At 40.8% G+C, this 25,030-nt stretch overlaps 1 long non-coding RNA gene across 1 annotated transcript in view; it reads left to right on the top strand.

Moving 5' to 3' along the window:
• Window positions 1-24,501, top strand: part of LOC311610260 — a 42,737-nt gene extending 18,236 nt beyond the window's left edge. The window contains exons 2-3 of the long non-coding RNA XR_014792936.1: window positions 22,073-22,156; window positions 23,955-24,501. This is a non-coding gene — a long non-coding RNA (uncharacterized lncRNA). The remainder of the gene's footprint in view (window positions 1-22,072; window positions 22,157-23,954) is intronic.
• The last annotated feature ends 529 nt before the right edge of the window (window positions 24,502-25,030 follow it).

Here is a 25,030-nt window from a genome sequence, read left to right as displayed (position 1 = left end):
TATTTTATTGATTATTTTCACAGAGAGGGAGAGGGATAGAGTCAGAAACATCGACGAGAGAGAAACATCGACCAGCTGCCTCCTGCACACCCCCCACTGGGGATGTGCCTGCAACCAAGGTACATGCCCTTGACAGGGATCAAACCTGGGACCTTTCAGTTCACAGGCCGACGCTCTATCCACTGAGCCAAACCGTTTTTGGCATATGGGTGTTTTTTTTTTAAATTTAAATTCAAAAATTGTTGAAAGTATTACATATGTCTCCTTTCCCCCACCTCATTAGACTTCCCCCAGCCACCTTCTCCCCCCCACCGCCGCCCCGGCATATCCCATTACCCCCCTATTGTCTGTGTCCATTGATTATGTTTATATGCATGCATAAAAGTCCTTTGGTTGATCTGTTTACCCCCCTCATCCTTCCCCTGCCTTCCCTCTGAGGTTTGACTGTCTGTTTGAGGTTTCTATGTCTTTGAATCTATTTTTATTCATCAGTTTATGTTGTTCATTATATTCCACAAATGAGTGAGATCATGTGATACTTATCTTTCTCTGACCTGCTTTTTTCACTTAGCATAATGCTCTCTAGGTCTATCCATGCTGTTGAGAATAGTAAGAGTTCTTTCTTTTTTACAGCATCATAGTATTCCATTGTGTCGATGAACCACTGTGTTTTAACCCACTCATCTGCTGATGAGCACTTAGGCTGTTTTCAAATCCTCTCTCAGGGGCTTACTCTTACTTTTGGAATTACAGTCTATGAAGAGTGGGAGTTTTAAATTTTAATGAAACACAATTATCAATTTGCCTTTTACAGTTTTTGCTTTTTGTGCCCCAGCTAAGAAACTGTTGCCTATTCAACTGATAAATTCTATTTCATTTAGGTTTTTACCAGACAAAACTAGGGAATATATTACCTATGTATACACAGATATTTATAAACATTTTTGTTAGAGTGTGTGTATGTGTGTCTTTGTAGCCACAGAAAACCTCCCTGTGCTCAATATGGTTCCCAAAGTCTATATAATATTCCATCTGTCTCATAGGTTTTCTCATGTAGAATCATCCCCCGATTACAAGGTTTTGGTTGAACTCCACAGAAGGTGAGATCACAGACAATTTGTGCATGGAGTTTGTAGCCTCCTTTTATTCCTATTAATCACAACTATGCTCATTTAGATTTTTGATTCTTGGCTCTATTTTATTCTGATAATTTTATTTATTTATTTATTTATTTATTTATTTATTTATTTATTTATTGTACTGTCATTTTCTCCCTTTATGTTGCTTAATATTTGCTTTATATATTTAAGTGCATAGACTTTGGAGGACTGTCTCCCTCTTTTAATGTCTAGGGACCTAGAAAGACAGAGTCCAGCTCCCACCCATCTTGTGGACCACATGCATAAAGTCTGTGTCTCATGTGTCAGATGTCTCACCTGGCCTGGCTGGCATGGCTCAGTGGTTGAGGGTCACCCCATGAATCAGGAGGTCACAGTTTAATTCCTGGTCAGAGCGCATGCCCAGGTTTCATGCTCAATCTGCAGTGTGGGTGTGCAGAAGTTGGCCAATCAATGATTCTCTGTCATCATTGATGTTTCTGTCTACCTCTCCTTCTCCCTTCCTTTCTGAAATCAATGAAAATATATTTTAAAATGTTTTACCTCTATCAGGCTGAGCCAAGGTATACCATTGCTTCCACAGAAAAGCCAGCACCAGGAAGGATAAATAGTCTTCTGAACTTTCTTTTCACCCTGAGGCTTGTCCAGGTACAATCTGATTACTGGGTGTACCCATCGCTTGGAATAATTTTTCTTTCATCTGCATTTTCTTTTCATCTTTTGAGAATGTCAACCAGGCAGATATGGCCCAATTCTTGGGTACATTTGTCACTTGGAATTTTTTTTCTCTGATGATTATCTAAAGAGCCATCCACTCCACCTATTCCTGAACAGTACTATGGACTCAAGTGTGCCTCCTTAAAATTTACAGGTTCAAGTCCTCAGAATATGACTATTCAGAGACAGGGTCTTTAAAAAGGGAATTGAAGTAAAATGAGGTCATTAGGTTGGGTCCTAATCCAACATAGTTTATCTTTATTCGCAGAGATTAGGACACAGGTACACATAGAAAGAAGCCCATTTGAAGATACAAGGAAAAGACGGCCATGTATGAACTAAGGAGATACTCAGAAGATCTAGACTTTCAACCTCCAGAACTATAAGGAAATACATTTCTGTGTTCATGTCACCCAGTCTGTGGTACATTGTTATGGCAGCCTTAGAAAACTAACAGACTGCCGTGTTTTATTTATAAACTAGTGCCCCGGTGCAGAGATTTGTGCACATTGAAAGGAAATTAATTAGAAGATGGCTGGTGTGGCAGAACTGCCTGGCTAGAGAAACCAACCAGCCTTGTTCGCCTCTTCAGGCTTTTATTGTAATAGCAGTTTGAGAGGAAGTTTAACTTTCAGATACAATCAGTAGGGTAAGCCTTCTTGGGAGGTCACAGGTGACAGCAGTACCCTCTAAGCATAAAGATTAAGCATCAAGATTTTGGAAAAACACCCGCGGGTCCTCACATACATAGACTTGTTTGGAAAGGTCAAGAACAATCAGGGGCGGTTGCCCTCAGCCAACTCCCCTAGGAAATTCTTTTGGAATTTCCTCCTTAAAAACTTTCCAACCAAATCCCATGCTCTTCTCCCCCCCTCCCCCCCCCCCATTATTTATTTTTAGGCTACTATAACAGGTATTAATTTTTAACTTCAATTTGTATTGTTTCTGTTATACAAAAATATAAGTGGATTTTGTACATTGCTCATGTCTCTGCAACCTGGCTAAATTCACTTATCAGTTATATATAATAGCTTTTCTTTAGATTTCCTAAGAAAGTTTACATACAAGATTATGTCATCTGTCAATAAAGATAGTTTTTATTCTTCCATTCCAACCACTATGATGTTTATTCCTTTAAATTGCCTTCAATTGACTAAAACTTTTGTTACAATGAAGAACAAAGGGACAAGAGCAGAAATCTTTACCTTGTTGCTGATGTTAAGGGGAAATCATTTAGTCTTTCATGGTTAAGTATGATGTTGACTGTAGAGTGGTATTATACATTATTTAATAGGTGAAGAATGGTCTCATCAAGAATGATTGTTGAATTTTGCCAGACATCCATCTCTGCATCTACTTGTATAATTAAATAGGCTTTCTTTAACAATTTATTTGGTTAATGTAGTAAATGACATTATTTAGTTTTCCTAAATAATGCTTTTAGTGCTAAAATGCCAATCAGTCATGTATTGCTGGATTTTATTGGTTAATATTTTCTTGTGGAATTTATGTGTATGTTCATGAGAAATGGCAATGTTAGAGGGCTTTGCATTTTTTTAATTTTAGTTTCAGGATAATTTTTCACTGATAAATTAAGAAAAGATTTATGTGTTTTCTATATTTTTAAAGAGTTTGTGAATGAATGTATTAGCTTTTCCTTAAGTGTTAGAATTAACCGATGAAGTCAAGTTTATTTATCAATAGATTGCAAGAAAAATTCAGTATACAAAGTCAAGTTCTTTAATTGTCACAGTGCTATTGAAATTTTCTATTTATTCTTGCATATAATTTGGAAATTTTTATATTTCAAAGAATTAGTGCAGTTCCCCTAAGCTTTCAAATTTATTAGCATAAAGTTCTTTAAATACTTATTCTTTATGTTTATAAGATGTATACACCAATGTTCTTTTGTTATTCCAGATAAGTAATCTGCACATGTTCTCATTTTTTTCTTGATTAATATACCTACTGGGTTGTCAATTTGATTGCCCTTTTCAAAAAACAACCTTTTAGTTTAACTGATATTCTATATTTTTCTATTGATTTTCACTCGTTTATTTCCTTCCTTCTCTCGAGATTTAATATAACATGTACTTATTTTCCAAAATTTTATATAACATGTACTTATTTTCCAAAATTTTATGGTAGAAGCTTTTAAATCTTTTTTTCTAATATAAGCATGTTGAGCTATAAATTACTCTAAGCACTTTCCTAGCTCTATTGTACAAATTGTTAAATGTTTTGGTTTAATTTTTATTCAATTCAAAATATACTCTGGCCCTAGCTGGTTTGGCTCAGTGGATAGAGCGTCAGCCTGCAGACTGAAGGGTCCCAGGTTTTATTAGGGTCCAAGGGCACTTGAGTGGGTTGTGGGCTCAATCCCCAGTAGGGGTCATGCAGGAGGCAGAGGATCCATGATTCTCTTATCATTGATATTTCTCTCTTTCCCTCTTCCTTCCTCTCTGAAATCAATAAAATATATTAAAAATAAAGTAAAATAAATAAAAAATATAGTCTAATTTTCCCTGTGATTTCTTCTTTGGCCCATGGATAATTTTGAAAGTATGTTATTTAATTCCTAAATATCTGGATATTTCTAAATAACTATTATTAATAAATTTAATCTTCTGTCATCAGAGAACATAATCTGCCTGATTTGAAACCTTTTTAACAATTAGAATTTTACTTAATGTCACACCATTTCACCTATATTGGAGAATGTTCCATTTGCAATTACAAAGAATTAGTATTCCAGTAGGTCATATTGGTTGATAGTACTGTTCATGCCTTCTAAATACCCAGTAATTTCCACTTATGAAGGGGAAGCTGAAATATATAATATATATAATTCATATACCATTATAAGGATACTAGAGGCCCAGTGTGCAAAATCGCGCAGTTACCCCAGACTCGCCGTGCTATAAGATCCATCAATACACCTCCTGGTGACTGGTCATTTGGTCATTATGGCATTACGGCCACTGGCTTTTTATAATATAGATAATATACCAATATCATGTTGGTAGTTTGAAATGCATGATGAGATGATGAAAGTATTTGTGCTATGGAAACTGACAAATGTGGAAAATCCAGTTGTTGTTTAATAACTATTTACGTCCACAATTCCTATTGAAAGGCATAAGAGAGGCCACTTTTGATCTTCCGAACTCACCTGGAAACAATGCCCCTTCTTGCCTGGTCAGTGTGTGTACATGACCTGACAGATGGGAATGGGGACAAGGCCTTAGATAACAGTAGTATTAACAGGAACTTGCTGAGCACTCACTATGTTGACCACCAGTGGTAGCCTGTATAATAAAAGCCTAACGTGCAAATCAACCAAATGGTGGAACAACTGGTGGAATGACTGGTTGCTATGATGCACATTCACCACCAGGGGGCAGATGCTCAACACAGGAGCTGCCCCCAGTCCACAGGCCCAGGCCAGCCAAGGTGGGTGCCAGTGGGATTCTCCCAATCGCCCTGCTGGTCGGCCCACAGATCGGCCCTGATCGCCAGCAAGTCCTAAGGAACATACCCATGTACGATTTCATGCATCGGGCCTCTAGTTAACAATAATAGGGGAAGGGTAGCTTTTTGTGTCTTCAACTCTCGAGCACCTTTTGGTTCTCATTATGGCAATGTGGAATTGTCTTTTAAGTATTACTCCTAACTCACTTAATAATCCTTGGTCCTTGATCATCTCATATGCATAGCAAGCATTATCTAACCAAGCATTATCTAACCAATTGTTACTTGTCCTCCCATTTACCATGAATCTTAGAGCAAGGATGGACAGGAACATATCACATTCATTGGGCAATACACACTAACTTGTCACTGTAGCATATGATATCCCTGTAGCACATGGTGTCTTATCCACTAGTTTGGGTATCAAGAACTAGTCTTAATTTCACCATGACATTGCTTTATGATTCCATGATCAGGAATCAAACCAGTGGCCTCCTGGTTCCTGGGTCAACGCTCAACCACTGAGCAACACCAGCTGTACTTGAATTTATTTTTAATTTTTACACTTGACTCATTGACCATACGAATAGTGTCCATTATTCAAGTGTTGTTTGCTGAGCATCTAATACAAGCCAGGCCCTGAGAAAACTGGACAAAGACCATCTTTGCCCTTACAAATTCTAAGTTAATAGAAGGGTGTGTTGTGGTGGGAGGTAGAAAAGTTAAGTGTCATAATAGTTTGACAATTACATTAGGACACATAAGAGACACCTTTTATGGTTTTTGGGGGTGTAAGAAAACGAAGGAGAAATTTATTTTATGCTTAAAGTTTAGAGAAATGTGCAAAAAGAGTCACAGAATAGTTTTAATATAATTACTACATCTTAGTGGAATCTGCTCCAGAATGGGAGATAAAATTGTCCTGGCTAGTGACAAGGAGCCAGTCTCCTCATGCCATTGTACATATCTATTTTTAAAAAAGTAAAAAAAAAAAAAAATTGGTTTCTTTATAAAAGTGTGTGTGTGTGTGTGTGTGTGTTGTTTTATTCTGAAAGACATGAAAAGAAAATTAAAGTAATAAGCAGTAAAAAGATTTTGTGGGTCAAAAGATAATAGGGACATCATAAAGGACAAGACCAAACTTAAACATTGAGAATAATTAACATGTAAAACTTAAAAATAAAGCAAAATATGACAGCATGTCCTTTCAAAGTCAGACTAGGTCATTGTTAAAAGGTCTCATCCAAGTATTATTTAATTAAGAGAATGCATCTGTGTTTAACTTTGTTCTTTATTATTTGATGGGATCATGGATGCTATGATTTTATATGTTAAGTTTTAGATTTCTGTCTGATCAGAAATCTGAACTCCAAAGGTTTCAGGGAACCTGAAGAGCATTAAGCAGTTTTGTATTTATTAACACATTTATTTCAGCATTTCTTAGAATGACTGTTTAAATTTATGTTCCTTGAATTCTACTTTGGACCAGGTGTGTCATCTGATTGATTCCTTCATTTATTAGTAATTGAATCAAATTATTGGCATGTCCTTATTATATATTTGTCTGAGAGTCATGTTTTTAAATTTCAAAATTATCCCTCAACAAAAGACATTACTTTAGTAGTGAAGTCCAACAGGAAATATTGATGCTTTCAACATTATTTTATATTAGACAATTCTGTTAGAGTAATCTGAAAGCCTAATTTGCTATTAATCTACAAAGTGGGACAAAAATACCAAGTTACCAGTGGGCTCTACCCTAAAGATAAAAACCTAGAGATAAAATGATCTACCCTTACATCAAGGTCAAATCTTACTACTGAGTGAAAAATCTGTTATTTTTTTTCTAGCACTATTTTTATTTGTACCCCAAAACAAATTTGAAAGGATAATCACCATATCTCAGAGCAGGAAAGTAAAAAATTATGAGGAACTTTTATTTCCCAATTTATATAATTGTATCATTTAAGTATTCGAAAATGAGCATATATTAATTAGCTTTGATAAAACAATAAAAATAACCCACATTTTAAAATGTCAATTTCATATTACTTATTATAATATTAATTATTCCATGTCCTGATCAGTACACTCAGTTGGTTGTAGTGTCACCCCCTACACCAAAAGGTTGTGAGTTCAATCCCTGGTCAGGGCACATACCTAGGTTGTGGGTTCAGTCCCGATTGGGCATGCACGAGAGCAATCCGTGTTGCTCTCTCATATAGATGTTTCTCTCTTTCGTTTCCTTTCTCTAAAATCAGTTAACACATCCTTGGATGAGAATGAAAAATATATTATTCCTACTGTAACCATTTGCAGTCATCATAGATAATTTATAATGTTATCCCAGTTGCATGTTTTCTTTCATTGAATGAATATTTAAAGAGCAATAATAATACCATTACCAGCAGCACCCCTCCCCGATCAATTCATTGAACTCATACTGTGTGTCATCTATAGGAGGTGTTTGATATATATGATCTTATTTAATCCTCAGCACTCTCTTGGTATGGATATAACTATCCTATCTGATAGAAGCTTAGAAAGGTTAAATTATTTAGTCAACTCAAACTAGAATTTGCCTCTCAGATTTCCATGGCACCCACGTCTATGCTTCATCCTCTATTCTATCCCACCCCCTGCTCTACCATATAGTGTTCATATGAAAATGCAAAAGCATGAGCACATTTCCAGAGTACACGGCCACAGCCATCTCATTATTCCTTTGGATAAATCTAATGTTGCAGAATTTACCAGACGACTAGAAAATACACAACAAATACCCGGAGATTCAGGAAAAACCCATTATTTAAAGCAGCACCTCTGGCTCAGGGGATTCAAAGATCCAATGCCTGGACAACTTATACAATAAGATTGCTCCTTATATATATTTCTAAATTCTTTGTTTCCTTACTTCCGGGCTTTTGCAGCCCGACATAAGTCAATTGGAAAGAGGAAGTGAGATTACAGCTAAAGGTGGCCAGGGTGGTGCTAGTGACCTCCCCTCTGGCTAAGCTGTTCCATTCTTGGTTTGTGGCCCTTATAAACTGGGAGTGTTTAGGAAAACAGATGATTGCCTAAGGAAGGGGCAGTGACTTAATGATGGGCTGACAAGAATATGCATTAGGACACCTGTCACTGGCACAGATTCAGATTGCTAGCCTCCCCCCCTCTCCCCCCCAGGTTGCCCCCTATATTCCTCCTCAACCCAAACCTCGGAAGGTGGAAACTGCGTGATGAGGATGAGAGCCTATTTTCAGGGTCTCTGCATCCCAGATCAGCTTCCCTGTGAAGTAAGGAAGCTCAGCAGCATCACTCCTCAAGGAATTAGGAAACAAGAAGGGGTATAGAATCATCACCAAGTCACCTGCTGCCAGTTAAATAAGATCTGAATGGGTTTGCTAATGTCTCTGAGTGCTTCCTTGTGGACAACTAAGAAATTCATAAAACCAGCCGGGAGAGTTAACTGGGTGGAAGTGTAAACAGTGATGACAGAGGAGGCTCTGCCTGCACTGGAGAGCCCTTTGTGAGAGCAGTGAGAGAGAGAGAGAGAGAGAGAGAGAGAGAGAGAGAGAGAGAGAGAGAGAGAGGAGAGGGGAGAGGACAGGGGACAGGGGAGAGGGGAGAGGGGAGAGGGGAGAGGAAGGCCCCCTTTGATCATTTTCATGCAAATCCCAACAGTTGACAGAGAACTGCTTTAGGTTGTGCCTTATTTTCTGTTTTAAATGCGTATGAAACAATTTAAATGTGTATGAAAACCCAATTCAAGCTTAGAAGTAATATTTCCCTTTTGAAGACTCCCCCCCCCCCCTTAAATTGGAGACAATTATGAGAAATAATCTCTTTCTCTTTTTAAATAGAAATTTTCTGTGTAACTTTTCCTCTGGAAAATTCCTCTAGTGGTAAGAACCAAACGATGCAGTTAGCTTCTGGATTTTTTTTTTTTATCAGAATGGTTCAAAGTCCCTTCTTCTTTCTCTCCATCTTGTTATGTAATCAGGAAAAAAAAAAAAAAAAAAAGGCACAAACATCAACACCAGCAGCCTCATCTCCTATTCCTTGGATTTCAATTGAGACATTCCAAATGGTCTCCCGACCCAGCTGAAGGACTGAGAAACTGTGCAGTTAACCTTTTCCTCTTATGTGTGTGGAATTTTCTGTGACCTATTTCTGTAAGCACAGCCCCTCCCTGGTGTCCTTTAATGTCTCAGCCACTGGGATGGGTCCTCAGTTGTCAGGTGAGGTGGGAACTCTTGCTGGCTGCTTCACTCTAGCTTTCTCTCCCGTTATTTGGAGAGAATATAGTCAGTCCCCAATCGAAGAGGGATGCAGGAACTCCTTTGCTTGAGCCCCTCTCCCAGCCTAAAAGTCTGCTCCCTTCACCCACTTTTATCTTCAAGATACAGTTTCAGTGCTGCCTCTTCCGCGACAATGCTCTCCAGTTCCATCCATGCTGTTGCAAATGGTAAGTTCCTTATTTTTTACAGCAGCATAGTATTCCATAGTAATCCATAGATGTACCACAGTTTTTGAACCCACTCATCTGCTGATGGGCACTTAGGCTGTTTCCAAATTTTAGCTGTTGTAAATTGTGCTGCTATAAACATAGAGATGCATATATCCTTTCTGATTGGTGTTTCTGGTTTCTTGGGATATAGTCCTAGAAGTGGGATTACTGGGTCAAGTGGGAGTTCCATTTTTAACTTTTTGAGGAAACTCCATACTGTCTTCCACAGTGGCTGCACCAGTTTGCATTCCCACCAGCAGTGCAGTTCCTTTTTCTCCACATCCTCGCCAGCACTTGCTGATTTGTTGATGATAGCCATTCTGACAGGTGTGAGATGGTACCTCATTGTTGTTTTGATTTGCATCTATCAGATGATCAGTCATTGCTCTTCTTTCTTGATGGTCACTTCAATTTCTAGGACTCTCCTCTGTGATTCCAAGATGAATCCATCAGTTTCTTTGGCTACCTATGTCTTGCACCCAGAAGGGATTAGATGGAGTCTAATTCTTAGAAGTCTCCACAGAAATCTCGTTGACTTAGGCTGGATCATATGTCCACCCCTGAATCAATCACTGTGGCCACGCAAGGAGTCATTTGAATGGCCTAAGGCAGTGGTTGGCAAACTCATTAGTCAACTGAGCCAAATATCAACAGTACAACGATTGAAATTTCCTTTGAGAGCCACATTTTAAAACTTAAACTTCTTCTAACACCACTTCTTCAAAATAGACTCTTCCAGGCTGTTGTATTTTGTGGAAGAGCCACACTCAAGGGGCCAAAGAGCTGCATGTGGCTCACGAGCCGCAGTTTGCTGACCACAAGCCCAAGGCAATAGAGTCACTCTGTTCTTGGAAGGCAGGTCAAGACTACTCAAGCAATAGTAGGGAGTAATTTTCCAAAAGAAAATATAGGGTGCTACACCTGGTGGGAGTGGGGATACCAAGGAAGCAATAAACAGGTGTCCTGAGAGGCCCAATCAAGGGATGCTTTGGTGGCGTGCTGCAGGTTTGAACTAGATGATGGTGGTCATGGGAAGCCAGTGGGATATGTAGGGAATCAACGTTTTTCATATTTCTCTATCTTAAATATTGGATAGAATAATGATGAAGGGAAAGGAGAGATTTTAGAAGCAGGTAGAATGTTAAAGAATATATGGTAGTCCTATTTGGGAGGGATTAAACCAGTGCTGTGTCATGACAAAATTCTGGATTAAATAAACCCAACAAATGAATAAATAACTGTGTATTACTGTGAGTAAAGCATTTCTGGCATTCATCAAGAAATATCCGAGTATTAGAAACAAACCACTCGCTCACTGTTGTGTGCATGTAACTTATGGACTTCAGAGTAAATGAATCCACAAGTCACACAGTCTTTGCAAGGCAACTAAGAAGGGAGAGTTTCCCCGAGAGGAAGATGATGTCAGAAACATTATACTTAGCCACCTTATCACTGCTGCCCTAAAGCAGTGATTTTCAACTTGTGTGCCAGCAAGAATTTTTTAAACATGCAGTATCTATTGACTCGGGCACTGATCTCTTTTCCCTTAGATTGTCACTTAAAAAAACGAAAGCAGCCAACACAACACTAGGCATCAGAGCGTGAATGAATAGAAACTAAATCAATATTTCTGTCAAATCGGCAAAAATATACTTTTTGGTGTGCCGCAGAATTTCAATAATTTGTTTATGTGAGCCATGATATGAAAAAGGTGTCCTGGACAATAGTAAATTAGTTAATGGTCTAAAATGTTATAATTTCTCTAGATAACAAAGAGTTACAATCTGAAGGACAATAAAGTGCTAGAATATTAGAGCTAGCAGGGACCAGCTAGTGTGATTCATCTGATAGGTGAGAAAATAGGTTGAAGAGAGAAGTGACCGGACTGAGGCCACCCAGAGAATCAGTGACTAAGCTACTAGTCTTCAAATAGCCAGGTTGGGGCTTGGTCCTCCCTGCAGATCCAAGCCTCTGATTTCCTTCCTGCCTCACTGTGGATCTCAGGTGCAGGCCCTGGAAAGTGTAAGCTGAAGAAGATGCCTGGGAGCCAGTGAGTTGTGTTGTTTTAATGACTTTATAAAGTGTAATTGATATGCAAAAATATTTAATGTAAGAAATTTGATAAGTGTGGACACCGTTTCACACCTGGGAAGCCATGATTCCACTTATATATAAGGTACCTGAAGAAATCAAGCTTACAGAGGTCCATGAGGTTCTTAGGCACTGTCCAGTGTGGTGCAAATGCCTTCTTTGCTCACATCAAGACTGTCGTCCTCAAGAACACCACTAGATGGCAGAAAAAACCCATATACCTCATAGAAGGCTCCTGTTCCAAGATTCTGGAGTCTGAGTATCTAATGAGACCAGCTCATTTGCCTGGTGAGTATGGAGAATTAGGGAGCCTTGTAATATCTGCCCATTCCCATATGTATCTCTCTTAAGAGTCAGATGGTTAGATGAGATTAGCCATTGAAACATATTAGGAGGAAAGAATCTACATTGGAAACTATTTCATGAAAGGTTGGAATGACCACTAGATATTATTTCATGTTTCCTACTAGAACTTTCTGCCTTTCAGTAGAGATTATTTGACAACCCGAAGTGATGGATCTCTAATGATCAGGGTGGGTCTCAAATATTTGGATAAGAGAGAGTTCATCTGAAATGAAGACAATAGTGGGAGCAGCAAGGTACTTCTAATAAAAATAATAATAACCGGTGTGCCAGGCACTGTACTAAGCACTTTAAATTGGCAAATTTATTTAATATTCACAATAATCATAAGAACATAGAGACGTAGAGAATTTAAGCAATTTACTCATGGTCATATAATTAGAAAAAGGTAATTGACTTAAAATTTTTTACTTATATTTCACGGCATTAACAATATGGTTCTTGAGGTTAACATCATTAGGGCTTTATGAATTTGGATGAAAAGTTATTGTCCCACCCTAGCCAGTGTGGTTCACTGGATAGAGTGTGGGCCTTCGGACCAAAGGGTCCTGGTTTGATTCCAGTCAAAGGCACGTATCTCAGTTGCAGGCTCCTCTCCGGCCAGGCCCTGGTCAGGGATCCTGCAGGAGGCAACCAAGCCATGTGTTTCTCTCACATAGAAGTTTTTCTCTCTCTCCCTCTCTCTTCCACTCTTCCACCAATTAATGGAAAAATAGCATTGGACAAGGATTAACAACAACGACAAAAGCAATTGCCCATCCCTTTGGGCCTGTGACATGTATTAAAATCTCCCCATTATTGGACCACTGGTAAGCAAGAGTCTGGAAAAAGTTTTAGTTCTGCTACCATGAGTAAGGATGAACATACATTTTTGGGGAGCACTGTGGCCATACCTAGGCTAATGTTAGCATGATATTTTAAACCAGGACTGTCCTGCTGGCTCCAGGTTACAAGACCTTCTTTGGTGTGATGGAACAGTTAAATTACACATCCCACCTGCTTCAAGATGCAGCTCAAGTCTATCCATGACTTCCTCGAAGGGCAAAAACACACCCAGTCTGATGTGCTTCTCTGGTTTATAACTCAATGTGCAATTTATCAGCACCCTTGCAACCGAGGGCGGGCCGTCGGTGAAGCGCTGTCTTGTGTCAGAGTTCTGTGCCTAGAAACGGCCTCTCTCCTTATTGGCTAATTTCCCAAGACTTGCTGTAGATAGTTAGAATTCTTGGTGGAAAGTAAGAAACCCCAGTGCCAGGCAGCTCATTAGAAAGGTGGCTCTGAAATCCATGTGTACCTCATCACACACAGAATAAAAGGCATCCGAACTTCAGAAGGGATGAAATCAGACACCAGAGAGACCCTGAGATCTTTTTCTTTGTCCATCTCCATCCCCACTCTGCTTCTCTCTGTGCGTCTCCATTATTCTTATTTCTTATCCCTGAACTTTTCCTGCTTCTTAGCAAACATCCTGGGCACCCACAGCTCTAAATCCCTCACTTACATGTTGTGCAACCCAAGAAAATCTGACTTGTTGGCCCCAATTCCAAGTTCATATAATGAGCTCATTCTGGAACAATATTATGCAAAGACCTTAGTTTTTCTTTGTCTCGGACCACAGCCTGCTTTAGAGGTTTTTTGGGTTTTTTTTTTTGGTTTTGTTTTTCCATTGTAATGAGGCTGTTCTTGCTCACTTTTAGATAAGGATGCCTCAGCTTTGCTAATATAACCTGTTAATTTCAAAGGGCTTTACAAATTGGCTGTAATTCACATTCTCAGAATTGGGAAATATGTGTCTTTTGAGATAGAAGAGTTCTTTTTCCTTTTAACTTTTGTTTTATTTCCCCCCCCAAAAAATATCAAAATGCTATTTTTCCAGGTGCCATGTGGCTCTTTGATAACACACAGGCTGCTTTAGCTGTTTTTTAATGAACATTATCACCAGCTGCTCAGCTGTGAGAATTTTTTTCATTTTTGGGGTGACGGAGAACCTCTTGTAAGACGTGCACTCTGAATGTCACAGTCTGAGTCACTGATGTCCTCCTGGGCACCAGGGACTCTGTACTGCAGGGGGCGCTGTCCTTCCTTATTTCTCTAAGCATGTGAGCAGATAAAATCATCAAATGGCCACCATATATGTTTGGACCCCAGCTCCCTCTTTGTATGGCCCTCTCTCCCCTGCATGCCCACCTTAGTGTGCTGGGAGGTTGATCTCTGGATCTTGTCTGGTTGCCTAAGAATTGAGAACTGGGACCCAAAGTTTAGGGGGGAAAGGCATAATAGACTAAACTGTAATCAGAGCCCAGATCCTCACAGAAGTCTCAGGCCAGTGGTTCTCAACCTTTCTAGTGCCTCGACCCTTTAATAAGTTCCTCATGTTGTGGTGACCCCCAACCATAAAATTATTTTTGTTGCTACTTCAAAACTGTAATTTTGCTACTGTTAATGAATCGTAAAGTAAATATCTGTGTTTTCCGATGGTCTTAGGCAACCCTGCTAGCGGTTCTCAACCTGTGGGAACCACTGCTCTAGGCTGTCTCCTTCCCTGCCATGCCTATAAAAACAGAAGGTTAGGAAGAGGGGTAGGGAGGGTGGCTCTTCCTCCTGCGATTTTCCACTTACATTCCTTTTAGGAATTTTCCAACAGCATCCTTTATAAAGTATTAGGAGCCCAGTGCACGAATTTGTGCACCTTGAAAGGAATTGTGGACCACACGCTGTGGTGGGCACAGGGGCAGGTCTTGGCCCATCCTCTGCACCCCCACCAAGCCCCTCCTGCTTTGGCCCCTGGTACCTTGTCTGCAGCCTCTGGGCCCCCATCTGCCAGCCGGGTAGGACCGTGGCATGCGAGAGCAAAGAATTTTCAGTAACCACCAGAGGCTTGCCCCCTGGTGACAGCGACTGGTGCCTGGCTTGGTCTGTCATTCCTGCTTATCTCCTCCACCATCCCGCCATGGCCGACGCCCACTTTGTTCCTCGAACTTCCCCTGGTTGTCAGCACACATCATTGCAACCAGTTGTTTGGCTGCTCCGCTGTTCAGTCTATTTGCATATTTGGGATATATATATATATATATATATATATATATATATATATATATGCTTTAGGAAGATAGATAGGCAGCCTCTTTCCTTAGTGGATGTGTCTGCTCATACAGCAAAGAGTTGGAAGGAGACGGAGCAGGAAGGAAGAAAAACAGAGTGCAATGTAACCCCAGTAATTTTGTAGGGTCAAGGTCATGAGAGTGTCCCATGCATTAAGAAGAAGCCACTGTAGAATGAGCTCGTCTTGAGTATCCTTGCTGGTTTTATGTTATAATCCATAATTATTATACATTCCCTTTTTCATACTAAAAGCAAAAATCAATACCAGGTGGACTGTAGATCTAAGTATGAGAGACAAAAATAATAATGATTCTAGAATTTAATTTAAGAGGATAGCCTCAGCAGCTGGCAACAATCTCTCCAACGAGACACACCTCTGCACTCACAGGCACAGTGTCAATGCTAGTTTAGTGTCAGATGTTGTACAGAGTTTATTTCCTACTCACACAATCCTGTCAGGGGAAAAACAACTCCTCACCACCGAATCTCAGAAAATTAAAATTCCACGTCTGACTGGCTGCCGGTTTCAAACCCAATGAGTGTGTGATGAGAAGTGTGATTGGAGTTTTCATCTGAGCTCTCATCTCCACTCACAAGTTGGTTGCAATGATATTTGTGGTTAAAAATCAGGGCTCTTTTTCAAACAGAAATGTTAGATATTCCCAAGTTAAGAAGAAAATAATCTAATATTCATTAAGCACCTATCATGTCAGGGACTAAGCTAGTTCATTTCTATGCATCACCTTGCTCGGTGCTAACAATGGTCCTATGAGGCAAATATAATTATGCTCATTTTTATAGTTGATAAGACTGATTGTTAGTGAAGTTAAACATTGTGCGGAGGTCACCAAGCTAGCAACGGGAAGAGCAAGGGTTGGGATCCAGATCGTCGTCTTTATTTACTGTCCACAAAGCAAAAAGGGGTAGAGGCTATCTGGCTTAGGAATTTTCAGAACATCTGCTCACCGCAGCTGGCTTCCACTGTAGAACCACCTCACGTTTCCCTCCATTTGACCACAGGGCTTCTATGTTCTTCCTTTTCAACTGCCAGTCAAAGGGTTATTTTTCCAAATAAACTGTGAGATGTCTAGGGCTGAATTCATTTGGCCTTTGGAATTTCTTGCTGGAAGATTTTAAATGGCATATCTAGTTGCAGAACTCTATATATCGTAGGCTTGATATTTCAGGGTAGTGCTCAGTGCTTCCTTTAGAAACTGATTTAAATTTTCTATTTTATCAGATTCACAGAGCTGGAAGAGATATAGACTACCATGGGGCATAGCATATTATGTATTTTGTAGTTTCAGAAAATATTTCCCTATGAAAAATAAAAAATAAAAGGTTCAGAAGAAGAGAGACTAGCACTCATAAAGATAACTTAATCTACTCTTTGACTCAAACCTTCATACTTTTGCCTTTCTTATTCCCCTCTATGATTATACACAAACTTTTCTGTGAAATCCATTTTTTTAAAATAAGGCCAAAACAACCTTTTTGTTGTTAATCTTCACCTGAGGGCATTTTTTCCCATTCATTTTTAGAGATAGTGGAAGGGAGGGGAAAAGAGAGAGAGGAGAGAGAGAGAGAGAGAGAGAGAGAGAGAGAGAGAGAGAGAGAGAGAGAGAAGAGGAGACAATGTGTGAGAGTCACATGGATTGTTTGCCTTCTGAACCAGCCCTGACCTGGGTTGGGGATCATATCTGCAACCCAAGTACATGCCCTTGATGGAATCAAGCCCTAGATCATTTGGTCCTTTGGTTAGCTCTCTAACCACTGAGCAACTGTCTAGGGCTGAAATCCATTTTCCTTCAGTCTCCCTCCTTCCTACCCTTTCTCTGTAAGCATCCAAGACTTAAGACAAGTAGTATGTGGTAGACCTTCTATTGCTGGCTTGAGAATGGAGATTTTCACCATATGAAAATAGTGAGGAAGAAATGACTTCTGCCAATTTTCTTCTTTTGTAATCCAGAGTTGTAGAAATGGGAGTAGACTCAAGGAGCAGTGGTTGCATCCCTGTGAATAGTCTCAGGTACAATATCACAAACTAACTTCAGAAAGATTCTGGGACAGCAGGCAGAGCCAGCGATGGCCAGCCTTGGAGTTGATAAATCCATCCACAACTTTTAAGGTAATAATTGTATAATCTTATCTTGTATTTTAAATTATTTTAGATGTTTGGTTGATAGTCATAAATGAGTGACTTTGAGAAGCAGTTTATCCTGTATGAAGAGCCAGAAAGAATAATAAAGTTATATAGTTGAAATATTTCTAAGGATGGGATTCAGTCATGAAAAGTTTAGAAACTTGGGACTGGAGGGTAGTGGTAGCCTGTAGAATCAGTTAACTTCTTTCCTTCCTCCCTTCCTCCCTCCCTCCCTTCCTCCCTCCCTCCCTCCCTCCCTCCCTTCCTTCCTTCCTTCCTTCCTTCCTTCCTTCCTTCCTTCCTTCCTTCCTTCCTTCCTTCTTTCCTTCCTTTGATATATTTTTATTGGTTTCAGAGAGGAAGGGAGAGGGAGATAGAAACCAATTATGACAGAGAATCATTGATCGGCTGACTCCTACATTCCCCACACTAGGGATAGAGCCCAGGCATGTGCCCTGACTAGGAATCGAACCATGATCTCCTGGTTCATAGGTTGATACTCAACTGTTGAGCCACGTCAGCCTGGCCAGTAAGTTTCTTTCAACTTTAGCTCACCTCAGGGAGAAACATGGCAGAATGAATGTAGAGGCAGAGACCTACTGTGAGGAAGGACAGCCAGTAAGTCACATTATGCCTTATGGAGACAGTGTCCCTAGATCCAGAAACGTTAGGCAGCAGGGCCTGGGAGAATAAGACAAGTGTGTGGTGTCTGTGCCAAAAAGAGATGGTACCTAACATGCCACTTGTTTGTTGGCTTAGTGTCCATTTCCTTGATAAGGGAGGGGCCTGTTTCTTTAACTCCATTCACATTTAAATGAAGGCTAACCTAAGAAACAAGTTAGCCAAAGTTAAGGTGTTTTTTTGTTTGTTTGTTTTTTGTTTTTTTTCTTGAACAGCAACGATAGCAATGTAACAGGATGTTGTGATAAAATGAACTAAGATTTGAAATAAGATTTTGTTGGGAATTTGAAACCTTGATTTGCCATTTCTTAACTGGGTGACCTTAGTCAGACTTACTTATTTTGGTTTTAGCCTTCTTATTTGTAAAATTGGGTTAATGATATCTAATTTTAGGGTTGTTGTAAATAAATGAATTAAAAATAATGGAAAAAAAACCCCTTAGTTCAGTGCCTAAAACTCAGGATGCAATCAATAAGCAATTTTGTATAAATGAATATTACTTTTCTTGGTTACATACATCAAGACAGTTATATCTATCCCTGACTCCTTTCTCCCTCGTTGGCAGCATCCTCTCTAATAAATACAACATTTACAAGTGTAGAGTTCATGAAGAAACAACCAATTTCTTGATAACTTATTTTTGCAAATGCAAGGCATTTTATTAATAGCAAGCTCGCTGCTCACAGCTGCAAAAATTGTTAGTTACTTTTATTAACCCTCCTGTTCCTATCGTAAAATGCTATAGAGATTTGTAATGAGTAACAATTAGCATTAGTGAGGGATCATGACCAAGTCTTTCAAGCCTCATAACGAGAAAAGCTGGGTACCTTTGGGGAGAAAAGAAAGCCCTCCTTTATCTCAAACCTCAATTAACCAGGTGAAACACCCAGGTTTCTGCTTGAATAACAACGAATAATTAAAGTTTCATATACAGGGTGTCCCAACAATGTTTATACACTTAACAGCTGATAGCTCAATTGATGTTTCTTTCTTTTCAAGCTGTCCTTTATAAAATCAAGTTTTGATGTTTATAAGTTATTTTGCTTGAATGAAGACTCACTGTACCGAAAATCCAGGCCATCCTTTCCCTTAGCTCTCAGTTCCCGGAGCTCCACCCTATAGCAGGGAGGTGAGGTCTGCCAGGCACTGGAGGGATTCAGCTCCGTGCTCAATTCAGCTCAGGTTCATTGTAGTTTTTATAAAGACAACGTTGAGGGCTATATTTCAACAATTTATTCTTTCTTATTCCTGTTGGCACTAATATTTGCAGTCAGGGATAAAGGTCCTTAAATACTTTTTACAGTATTTCACTCTTTTGCAAAATCAGGATAATAACAAAGAGGGCTGTTGGCTTTGAAGAATAGAAAATGACTCTGGCTCAGCTGGTGTGGCTCAGAGATTGAGAGTAGACATATGAACTAGGAGGTCATGGTTCCATTCTCATTCTGGGCACATGCCTGGGTTGCAGGCTTGATCCCCAGTACGGGGTGTGCAGGAGGCAGCTGATCAATGACTCTCATCATTGATGTTATTATCTCTCCCTCTCCCTTCCTCTCTGAAATCAATAATATATATATAAAGAAAGTGATTCTTTGTAGCTTAAATGCAAAAGGAAGTTATTTCAAGGCTACTGGGTAGCTCATTACATTGAAAGAAGAATTGGAAATCAATCAGGCACAATATCAAGATAGCTCTAAGAATCCTGTAGCAGGAGACATATCCGTATGGCCTAGCTACACCTCCATTCCTAAGGTGGGCCATTCCTCTTGAGACTCAAGCTCTGGAAAAGGGCGTCAGGTTGTCCTGAATGCCCAGTAGGGAGGGGGAAAAGGGTAGGGCACTGTGACTGACACAAACAAAGGTATTGATCTGTTTTTGCAAAGAAAAATCAGAGCACTGTTACTTAAAGCACATTGGAAGTATTCTGGGCGGCAAAACCTGAGTACGGATCACATCACACTGGCAGGTAATGATTTTTCCTGGAGTAAAGCTTTCCCAGTAAATCAGTTGCTAATGATGAGTGAAGTATAACAGTAGCTAATTATCTGGCCCCACACTTCACTCTTATTAGAGCTCAGCAATGGCCTGCCGCTTTGGTGCAGGAGATTCTACAGAAAAGGAAAAAGAGGAATGAGCAAGGAAGAAGAGGCAGAAGGAGGGAAGGAGGAAGAGAAAGTGACTTAAATCCCAGCCAGCCATAACCCAGTGAGGACTAGAGTAGTAGACTACCTTCAACCCTTCCTCCCTGTTGCAATGCACCTCACATAGTTCTCTCATCATGCAGGCAATGGATGAAAGACCTTACAGAGAGACTATATCCAGAAAGGAAATCTCGATCAACACTGTCTGCGAGAAGCATAATGCCAGCCACATGAATAACTTTAAATTTTCTTAAAAAAATATATATTTTATTGATTTTTCACAGAGAGGAAGAAAGAGGAACAGATAGTTAGAAATATCAATGAGAGAGAAACATTGACTCAGATGCCTCCTGCACACCCCCTACTGGGGATGTGCCCGCAACCAATGTACATGCCCTTAACAGGAATCAAACCTGGGACCCTTCAGTCCGCAAGCCGAGGCTCTATCCACTGAGCCAAACCGGTTTTGGCTCATTTTAAATTTTCAAGTATAGCACAGTAAAAGTAACAGGGGACAATACATTTCAATCATGATGACCAATATACACTGAGTGGCCAGATTATGACCACCCCATCAGTACTTCATTGGGCCACCTTTTGCCTTCAATACTGCGGCGATTCTTCTTGGCATTGACTCCATGAGATGTTGAAAGGTGATGCAAGGAATCTGACACCATGCCTGATGAATAGCATTGCCCAGTTTTGTGAGATTTGATGGTTTGGAACCAGCTGCCTGGTGGCTCTTTTAACTTGGTCCCACAAAGCTCAATTGGATTGAGATCTGGTAGTTGCAGGGGCCACCTAAGCAAGTTAAAGCCTCCCTCATGTTCTTGAAACCACTCCTGCACAATATGAGCACCGTGGCATGGTGCATTGTCTTGTTGGAAGAAGCCATCTCCATTGGGATACATCATTAACATGATAGGACTAACTTGATCAGCAACGATACTTAGGTATGTTGTGCTATTCAGACGTTGTTCCACATGATTTAAAGGGCCCAAATCATGCCAGGAATACATGCCCCAAACCATAACACTGCCCCCACCAGCTTGAAAGGTTGTACTCATGCATATGGGGCGCATGCTTTCATGCTATTTCCGTGAAATTCGTACTCTGCCATCTGCATGATGCTCCTGGAAACGTGATTCATTATCGGACCACATGATTTTCTTTCCAATGCTCGACTGTTCAATCCTTGTGCTCCTGTGTGAACTGGAGACGTTTTATCGTGGTAACTGCAGATAGCAAAGGTGTTCGAACTGGCCTTTGGCTTCCATATCCTGTACAATACAGTGTATGGTTAATTTGCCTACAAAGGTCGGTTGTTCATGATAATCTGGCCACTCAGTGTAGGTAAGTTTAACATCTATCCAATGCAAAATTTGAATGACACGTTACATTTTTATTCATGCACAATCTTTGGATTTGGCGGGGGGGGGGGGGGGGGGGACTGGGGTGGGGGTTACATTCCAGCGCATCTCAGTTCAGAAGAACCACTTGTGCTTTGTGGCTACCAAGCCCGACAACAAAGGCGTAGAAGATTCTGACATTCTGGCTTTACTTGGAAACATCAAAGGATTTTGTACAATTGTACCTGGGGTGTGTGAGAGGGTGGGGTGTTTTGGTTTTCTTTCATTTTAAGGAGACATAAAGGCACATGCTTTATTTCCATTCCACATTTACTGAGCTAAGATGGTTTGCTTGTGTTTCTGAGTCACAGCTGTCATTTTTTTTCCAGTTCCTGCTCTGAGGAGGAATCCATGTTCTGCACAATTTCAACAATGCCTAAGGACCCCCGAAAAGATGAGGAACGCGAGGCCAGGTGAGACTAAGAAACTTGCCCAAAGGCTAAATGGTTGCCAAGCTGGGATTAGAGCTATACTTGCCTTGTCCGAACTGTGGCTCTTGTAGCGCATCAGACCTGTTGATATATAATCAGGCCAATTCCCCCAAGTCCCCATTCCTTTGCTATCGACCTTGGTGTGTAGTTTTCCTCTTCCTGGACCTCCAGGGAGGACGGGTGGTCCAAGGACAGCCACCCTGCTTGGGGAGGGGGAGAGAGGAGACAAGGGGTAAAGGAAGCTACATCTGCTTCTCGGGCTGCTCTGACAAAGGCAGTCACTTACATCCACATCCCTACAAAAGCTGTGGTCCAATGACTAAGCGCTCAATGATGCACACATTTTAGAGTTCCATTTCCTTGGTTACAGTGAAGCCAACGGGGGGTACATGGGAGCCTGGGGAATGACTGTGTTTATTGGACTCACTTGGCTCCAACTCAGAGGCCGATGTGGATCAGTTTTTTAAAACAGATTCCCCCCCCCCCCCTCATTATGACCACAGTATGTGCTTAATGCAGAAAATTTGGGAAACTATAGGTCTGCATCACAAACATACTCACACAAGAAAATCACCTGTATTCCTAGTAGTGAAGCAAGAAAAAAAACAAAACAAAACCCAAACTCAAAAAATTGAAATTTCATACATTTCCTTTTGGTGTTGTTTCAAAATATATGTTTATTTTTGAATGAGATTATATTGTACAATTTGTTTTACACCCTTTGCCTCATTGAGTGCCGTGGGTAAATCTTGGTTTCTGGTCACCCTCCTGCATCTCCAAGGTCCTTTGTCACTGGCCTCATGATCGCGCTGAGGCTGGCTGGGCCCAGCGCCCTGGATCTCCCTGGCAAGAAGGCACAGACCAACTCCATCTCATTCCCCGGGAATGAGTATCCAACAGGTTAACGCTTCGCAATGTACAAAAGCTTGCTTCCACCTGCTGGACAGTTCCAAACACAGCTGGCAATGTTCTAAGGGTTTCCGAGGGTTTGGAAGAAGGCTCAGTGTTTACCACTCTGGGGCTTTTGACGAGGTGATGGAAGGAAACAAAGGGTTCAACACATGTGAATGAACATGTGTCCTTAGCTCAGTCTGTGGTGGGCACACACAGTTACATGGAATCTAGGACCCTACCATGTCCCCAGCATGACTGGTCCCCTCCAACCACTCTGCATATTTACCCCAACGGTTCCAAGAAAGTCTAGGCAAAGGGATAGTGAGATGTAGTATTCCCTCTTTGGAGACATAGAATCAACATGGGCCTTGGGAAAAGGAGTTGGCTGTCCAGGTGGTATCGGGGCAGGGAACAGTAGGCAATGATGTCCATGCATGTCTGCCCCTGTGAGTTCATGCCCCTACTCTTTGCTGGAGCAAAGGATCAGGATTATATTTTCACATTAACAAGCACCAACAAACAGTAAACATGTTTTCCACTATTTTTTTTTTTTAGATACATGTTAACCCACTCCCAAAATTCATCATAGCGTGCTGTGCTGATGACTGTAACAGAGAAGCGAGGGAGAGAGAGATGTTTCAGCTTGATAAAATGTGAATAATGGAGCCTCTGTCTTTTTTCTTTAAAAACGCACTGTCTAAAAATATAGAAGATGGCAGGGGTGCATGCATAGATAATTATACGAATTTCGCTCTGCGCTTGTCTAGGGAAATCAGCTCTGTTTCAAAGAAGATATTTTTAAAAACGCTTCCTCAGAGTACTTTCCTCCTGTTGATCGTCTTCTGATTGTTGACAGTGAGCTTTGCCAATTTCTTTTTTTTCCCAGAAACTCTGTGCTCACATCAGGATTCTCTCCAGCAGAAATCCCGCAGAGGTATTGATTGTTCCTTTCCCCGGTAAAAGAACAGCCGAGCCCCCTTCAGGAGGCCACTCTGGCTCTAGAATGATCAGACTTTCTGCCATTTACACACTGTGTGGTCCCGGGCACACCCCACACCTCCACGAGCCAGACGCCTCACCTGCAGGGTCGGGAGGATGTCACCTGCCTCAGGGGTGTGGTGTGGATCCAGCGAGGCGGTGATTGCGAATGCTCCTGAGGAAGTGCACAGCTTACAACGGTGCCCAATTAAACGTGTCATCCTTCTCTCCCTCAGAAAAGAGTAATTCCTACTCTTGTGGCCTAGGACGTGATGTGCACCGGGCATCTGAGCTGCGTGCTGTTTGATCCTCGGCACATGGAAACGATGTGATGAGAGGAGCTTTATAAACTCACTGCAGACAAGGAAAGAGATTTAGGGATCTGATTCTGGTCCCTTCACTAGAAATGAAAGAGCCAGAATTGGAACATCACATGAGTTACTTAGAAATGGATCACACCTAACACTGCACTGGACTTCTTCCTCACTGGGAAGTCTTATCTGGCACATCCTAAAGAAGCTGTGTGTGTGTGTGTGTGTTTTACACTGGTGAGTAAACTATGAGTAAATGGTAGGCACTCAAAAATACTCCTCTTGCCAAAACCGGTTTAGCTCAGTGTATAGAGCATCGGCCTGCAGACTGAAAGGTCCCAGGTTCGATTCTGGACAAGGGCATGTACCTTGGTTGTGGGCACATTCCCAGTCGAGGATGTGCAGGAGGCAACTGGTGGATGTTTCTAGCTTTCTATCCCTCTCTCTTCCTCTCTGTAGAAACCCAATAAAATATATTTAAAAATAAATAAATAAAAATAAAAAGTAAAAAATACTCCTCTTTTCCCACAAGGAGACATTGTCTGTTTCTGAGACCTCTATACTCCAGAGCAGGTCCAGATCCCTTCGGCCTGGTGGAAGACCCCTCTCAGAGTATAGCAACATAGGAGCCAGGTCTCTGGGTCCTCTGCCCTCAGAGGGACCTGACCCCTCA

Source organism: Pipistrellus hanaki (genome assembly GCF_964339955.1).
Source record: "Pipistrellus hanaki genome assembly, chromosome: 15".
NCBI lineage: Eukaryota > Metazoa > Chordata > Mammalia > Chiroptera > Vespertilionidae > Pipistrellus > Pipistrellus hanaki.
Note: the sequence above shows the minus strand (reverse complement) of the source record. Positions and strands in the feature narration are given on the sequence as shown.